The sequence below is a fragment of the Culex quinquefasciatus genome, chromosome 3 (genome assembly GCF_015732765.1).
Source record: "Culex quinquefasciatus strain JHB chromosome 3, VPISU_Cqui_1.0_pri_paternal, whole genome shotgun sequence".
NCBI lineage: Eukaryota > Metazoa > Arthropoda > Insecta > Diptera > Culicidae > Culex > Culex quinquefasciatus.
The window spans coordinates 12,126,321-12,134,126 of NC_051863.1; positions in this window are offsets into that span (position 1 = coordinate 12,126,321).

Genomic DNA, 7,806 nt, shown 5'->3' on the forward strand with positions numbered 1-7,806 from the left:
TCGTAGTTTTGGGATAATTTTGAGTATTTGAAAACAAAATTATTACAAACGAAACGTATGAGATCATTTGATACCCACAAAGCAAAAAATCTTTAATTTTTAGTATTTTATAGAAAATATATTGTGATTACTTTTTAAATGTATGAAAAATCCCGATCATTTGATACTCATATGGAAAGAAAAAACAGACATTTTGAGTTTTTTTTCTTAATGACGTAGTTTTGTGAAGATTTTGAGTAGTTTCAAACAAGTTTTGCATTCGAAATGTATTTAAAAACTCCGATCATTTGATACCCAAATTAAAAAAAAAACTTTTTTTTTCAAAGAATGAAGTTTGGTGAAAACTACGACAAAATTGTTATTGTATTTACAATCTATTATAAAATCCCGATATTTTGATTATCATATTGCAATAACAATAATTTTGAGTATTTTGTTGAAAAAAATGCAAATACAGGACAAATACGTATTTTTCGAAAATTCGTGGTTTTGGCATAGTTTTGAGTATTTGAAAATAAATTATTACAATCGAAATTTATGTTGAAACCCCGATCATTTGATATCCATATTGAAAAAACTGAAATGTTGTTTTTTTTTTTCAAAAAAACCTAATTTAGTCAAAACTATAAAAAAAATTGTTATTGTATTTGAAATGTTTAAAAAAACCCAATCATTTGATACCCATATTGTTATAACAATAGTTTTGAGTATTTGTTTCGAAAAACATTGCAAAATACAGGAAAAATACGTATTTTTGTGAAAATTTTCATGTAATTTCATTTTCACTTTAACCTTAGTCTCCCAAATTTGAATGATAAGTATTTTCAGCAAAAGATTTATTTTCGTCAAATCTTAGATGTTTTGAAAACTAATGATGATAAAAGAACTGTAGTGATGTATAATAACGTCATGATTCGAAATCCGGACACTTAGTAGCATACAATTTTTGTTATAGCTGAAAAAAATCATTTAATAAGTTGGAAATGAAGAAATATCATCAGGATGTAGTATGAACAGTCAGTTTTAAGTGATTGCATACAAAATATGTCTTTTCTTACAATTTTTCATAAGGATTTGAAAATTAAAATGACTTGGTGTGCTTCGAATCCCGGACACTTTTGCTTCGAATTCCAGACACTCGTTTTTGCTAATGAATCGCACAAATTTGGACTGAAATGTTAGTAAATGGCATTCTTTAGGTCTCAAATAAGCTGTTAACATCAAAACAATCGATATTTTATATAAAAATTTGCTTGAATTTAAGGAAATCAAAACCATAAATTTCTGCTTTGCCTTCCCGGTGCCTATGAAATATTTCAGTGAAATGTTTCACATTTTTGGTAAACTTATATTTTTATTTAAATTAATTGTTTTGGCATTAACTACAGTTTTCAAACAAACTTTAAATGAAAGTTGATGTAAAAATTCATCAAATTACCCATTTTTGACATTTATAATGCGAACTTATATGCAAATAATTCATAAAACAAGATGAGGTGTCCGGGTTTCGAAGCGTCCGGTAATTCGAATCATGACGTTAGTATAATGCATTTAAAAACACTTTTTAATTTAAACGTGAAAACCATAGCAAGTATTTTTCTGGTATGTTTTCAGTCATATTTTTTTTTTTTTTTTTTGGTTTTCAGTGATAGTTCAATTTTTATCCAAAATATAAATTAATACATTGCTACGCATCTTTATTTAATTTTTACAAATTTCCTCCATAACGTAATACAAAAGCTACCCAATGCAATAAATCATTGAATCGAGATTTTGTACAATGTTGGACTTCCATCGACAAACCAATTCCATTGTAAGCTTGGTGTCCATCACATCACCGAGAGCAGAGTTCACCGAGGTTGAGCGTTTCATTCCGTCAGTACGCACGCAGCAATGGCAAGACTTCCCCCGTCAATCTCCGCCCGTAGAATGTGAGTAGTACGCCTCTATAATTGAGCAAATACTTCCAGATAAATATCTCCATTAGAACTGGTCGTTCGTCGTCCGGTGGTCAGTAATGCAAGTCCCGCTCACTCTTCACGGTCCAGTCCGTGGCGGCAGCAAATATTTAGTATTGGACCATCATCATCCTGTCCGTTCGTCTGGACGGTGGACTTCTTGGACCCAACCTGGTCACGGCAAACAAAGACCTGGGCCTGACGAGAAGAAGCTGCGCTGGTCATGATTTATAATCATTTTCACTCTTATACGGAGCAGAGCAGCTCGGGCAATCTCTGCAGAGGCAAACCGTGCCTCATGACTTATTGATGAGCCCGCCCGTGTATGGTCTTGAGCGGTCCCAAGGTTTGAGTAAAAGTTAAAGTACGTACCTCTCGGCCGACGGAGACTGCTGGCTGGCTGCTGGAAGATATGCTTACGATTAGAGGGGGGCTGAGATGATTGACTCCCTAACCGGTGAACTGCCTCCTCTGTCCCCGTGGTGAAACCGGGGAAGTTGGCTAACGATAGGCTAGACTTGAGTTTAGAGGACAGGAAAATAATAAACAGAGGCGTTGCGAGGATCGAATTTTTTTAATTTTATTTTTGAATTATGTTCACACGTTCCATTTTGTATAAATTTCGCGATGAATTGTTTTCATGAGCTTCATAATAAATGCACAAATTCAAATCCAAAACATAAACCCTCCAACTGCCCCTGCCCAGACCGTGGCGGTCCACAAATCAAGTCCGGAGGAATCTCTTCCACTTATTGCGGGGCTTTATTTATGTACCTTCTCTATCGCAATGCAGCCAGAACAAATCGATTCGCTTCGATGGGGGGGGGGACCGATGTCAACGCGGTGTGTGTGGAGTTCAGCGTCCAAACGTGATTTCCTTTGGCCCCTTTGGCAACGACGACAACGACGCAACGCGAGATTCCCAGCGAGTTTGCTGTTGATGGATGTCGTGGCTGCCGGGATGAGTCATGACGACGCCCAACTCTGCTGGCCTCTGTTGAGGGTGCATGACCTCTGCGAAGCCAGATGTGTTCAGGTACATCGAACTCGTGACTTCTTCGCGAGACTCGGCAGCAGCAGCAGCTATCAACTGGTGATCATCGCTGTTGTGATACGGACAAGAATTACTCATTTTGAACATCGGCAATTTTTCCGAGTTGGGCCAACTATTCATCTTGGAAGGGGACGGGCAGTTTCAACGGGTAAGATCCTATCGTAAAATTCATGAACAAAACAATGTAAAGATATTTAATAAGATTCTTGAACACTCCGATATTTTAAACTTATTTTGCACTGAGCTTTTTGGATTTGAGCTATATGGGAGACATTGGCTACAAATCCTATGAAAAATCATCCAAACTTCAAAAAAGTGTTTTAGAATCAGGATTATGTCAGCTATCCATTGCTATTACAACTTCGGCAAAGTTGTAGAGGAGAAAATTTCATGGAAGTTTGTCGAAGGTGCCAAATTTGTCGCTCTTAATCTACTCGAGATATACGCCAGTTTTGCAAAAATTGTCCAAAAAAGTGCTTTTTTGGTGATAACTCAAAATGTTAGCATTTTAGCCGCCTACTATGTTCTTAAGAGTTGTTTATGGCATAAACTTACCCATCATTGCGGAAAACAGCAAAATGTTTTGAACCTTTATTAAGGAGTTATAACCATTTTTAAGTAATTTGAGCCTATTTTCAAGTTGCTATGTTTTCAAAATGGCGTTTTTTGGCGCAAAACCGAACAATGCAAATGAAAGTACACACTTTCAACTACATTTCCTAAAAACATCTCCGTGTCTATCGGTATCTATTTTTAGATATCTCAATTTGAAGTTGGCGGTTTTTAATCAATTTATTTATATTTTTTAAACGGAATCTTATTGAAAACGTGATAATAATCGGTAAATTGTTAATACTTTGTTCATGCTTAAAACTATGATACACATTTTAAAATTTTGAATAAAAACATGTTTAGCCTAAAAATAATGTCAAATAAAGGAGTTATCAATTTCAAAAATCAAATTATTCGCTCTACAGCATTGCCTTGGCGTTCTCGATTGCGAGATTCCTACTCGAAACTAGGTGTTCGAAGGCTTGATTGTTGAGGCAATTGCAAACCTCTTTTTACACCTTAGCTTCCATCCACCCCGGGATTCGAACTGACGACCTTTGGATTGTTAGTCCAACTGCCTACCAGCGACTCCACCGAGGCAGGACCCAGGGAGACGACTCCTACACCTGGACTGAGCTAACGACCTAACCTTTTTTAGGTTAGTCCGGGACCAACATTTACTTCCCTTCCGACGGAAGGCGTGATCAGACAAATCTCGTCTCGTTATCAATTTATTCCACTTAATTTTGCCATTCCGAACACTGTGCAATATCGACAACGAGAGAGTCCACTGTAGAAGTCTGATCAACTGAAAGCAACCTAAAATGCCATATTCTGCATTGATAATCATATTTACCATGTTTGGGCTGGATTAAAAATACTTTGAATTTTTATGAAACTCCAATACACAGCACCACAAAAACTTTTTTTTCATCAAAAAATAATATTTTGGTCAATACTTAGATATTTTGGAAATCAATGATTTCAATACAACTAGACAAGTGTATAATGCATTTTAAAACACTTTTTTCATTCAAATGTGGAAACCTCGGCTCGTAGATTTAATGTTTGAACTTTTTTTTCCCCCTCCTCGACTTTGGTCAGAGTCAAAGGACAAAAACTTCAAAAAATATTTGCAACGGCCTTACATGAAAATTTGTACAGAAATATGTATTTTTCCTGTATATTGAAAATGCTTCTCGATGATTCTCGAAAAATACTCAATACTTTTTTTATTGCAATATGGGTATCAAATGATCTGGATTTTTTTTATTTTCTCATGCATTTCGAAAGTTATAACATTTTTTTAAATACTCAAAATTTTCACAAAACCATATGTTTTCAGAAAAATACTCGAAATTTCAGTTTTTTTACAATATGGGTATCAAGTAATCTGGATTTATTCATACATTTCGAAATTAACAAAACATTTTTTTAAATTCTACTAAAATTTACAGAACAACGTTTTTTGGAAAAAAAAAACAAAATTTCAATTGTTTCAATATGGGCATCATATTATCGGGATTTTCTCATACATTTCGAAAATTATAACACAAATTAAATAAAAATCACTCAAAACTTTGACATAACTACGCATTTTCGAAAAAAGTACTAAACATTTCAGTTTTTTACAATAAGGGAATCAAATGATCAGGACTTTGCATAAATTCCGATGGTAAATTTTTTTATGGAATAATTTCGAAAATACGTAGTTTCTCACATTGAGAATTAAGCAAAATATATAATTACTATCGGAATGTATGAAAAAATCCCAGTTATTTGATATCTTTATTGTAAAAAACTGTATTTGCAGTAATTTTCGAAAATACGTAGTTTTGTGAAAAAATTCAGTATTTTCAAAAAAAATTATAAAACTTTAAAAATTTATAAAAAATCTCGATCAATCAATACCCAAATTGCAATAACAATAATTTTAAGTTTTTTTTGAGAAAAAAATGCATTTTCAAAAAACAGTAAAAATACGTATCTTTGTGAAAATTTTCATGTGTTTGAATAGCTGACATCATTCCGATTCTAGAACATAATAATTATTTATAGTTTGGATGATTTTTCATACGGTTACAGTCAATGTTACTCAAGTAGCTATTACACTACCGCAACCAAACTCGCACTTTTTCGTGTTTAATCGTTTGCCAAACTCGCAAACTTGTTTGCGGCCGACTCGCAAACAAGGCAAAATGTATGCAGACTGACGTTTGTACAAACAAATCCAGGCAAACAAACAAAGTAGGCAAACTGGCAAACTGTCAAAAAGTGCGAGATTGTTTGTTTGTTTGCCGTAGTGTAATAGCTGCTTCATATAGCCCAAATCCCAAAAGCTCTGTGCTTCAGTTATGGAAGGTAGGACCCAGGGATTCGACTCATACACCTGGACTGAGCTAACGAGCTAACCCTCTAGGTTAGACCGGGGCCAACACTTACTTCCCTGTCCGACGGTAGGCGTGATCAGACCACGGCTACGTCACGACTGTCATCCACATACAAAGCGAGTGAAGTCAAAATCGAACCATGATCGAATCAAGTTTTGGGCGCGTGGCGTTTGAAAAGGTCGTATGCTGCGCATTTGTCATAATTTACACACATTATTATTTTTAGATATTTTTTCTTCAAAAAGATGTATAATTAATTTCGGATTTGAACTAGGAGAACAGCATTTGATTCCAAGAGTACCTAATGTTGGCATATCAGCACTTTGATTTATTTAAAAATGTGTTTAAAACATTTTCGACGGAAATTTAATAAGTATTATAAAAGCTCAAACCAAGGAAGAACAAACGTAATTTATTTTATTTCAACAGATCTTTGTAATATTTTGATCTAATATTCTAATAAATGTTAAATGTTGAAAAATTCACGCAATACTGCTAATTATCTCAAATATAAAAGCAAAAGATTGTGAAAACTTACAAAAAAATATTTTGGCAAAGTAATTATGTATGTATTTTATACGACCTTTTTAAAACCCACATGTAAACAAAATTGATAGCGTCTCTGGTGGTGACTTCAGAAAACTGCATGCGTGTCAGATCCTTGGATCAGACAAAACTCGTCTCGAAAAATGCCACCGGGACCTTCTGGGATCGAACTCAGGCCGACTGGGTGAGAGGCAACCACGCTTACCCCTACACCAACAAAGTCGGTTCGACTTTGTTCGATTTCGTGTGAGTTGATGGAGCATTACCCATCGAGAAATATGATTACACATTTAAATACCCTCAAAGTGTCATTTGAAAAATAAATTGAAATCTTGTCAAAGTCACCCTTGTTTACGGTATCGATGGTCCAAACAAATGCTACAACTACAAATTCTAACAATTTTTACCAACATTGTGATGCTTTCCGATTCCAGCCACCATTCCCAGGACAAAGAAAGGGGTCACGGCGATCAAACTTGCCGATTGTACGATTTATCGCCGGGTTCGCGGTGTAGTTTAGATTAACGTCACGTTTTTCCTCTTCTTTCTTTTATTCGAATCGAACTTTACGAAGATGGGCGTTTTCACGATTTAGCTCGTACACGTTCTAAGCCATTGCTGCTGTTGCAAAGTCGAGTCTTTAGCGCGATAAGATTTGGAATGCTTTTAGCCCGCTGAAGAAGTAACCCATCTCTGGGGCCCATCATCGGCTATTAAAACGCCTCTCTCTCTCTCTCTTCAGCTAATTCTAGTCGGCTGAACTTATCGCGGCAAAACGCGGGCGCGCGCAGTTTGAGTCACATTTAATTACGCCTCGGGAGAGATATCAAGTCCGCGGGCTCAATCACTATCATTACCGCGTAAGTTATTCTGTGCCCGGGTAGGAGAGAAAAGGGGAGAGGGTTCTTTTATGGGCTGGATACCGTGCTGAGGGGTCACTTTGACTACAACTTACCGGAGACACCAAATCAATTAAATCAACAGATTTTTCAATATTTTGATCACCTTTTTTCAAAGTTTATTCGAATGTCACCCCCAATCACGGTGGAAGACGCTCCACCGCGTGAGTATCTTTCGTCCATCTATTCGTGGTTTCCCGCGGGAGAAAAGCTCCGCAACAATCTGCGGAGGACCGTCGCCGCCGTCGTCCACCGCCAAAGAAAACGGCCAGTTCAACAGCCTCGATTCTATCATCCATTCCTATTTATAGACTCATAATTTACCTCGTACATCGCATTTATCATTACTGGCCGCACAACAGCCAGTCTCGAAGGGAGAAGAGGGGTCTAAACAACGCCCCCCAAGA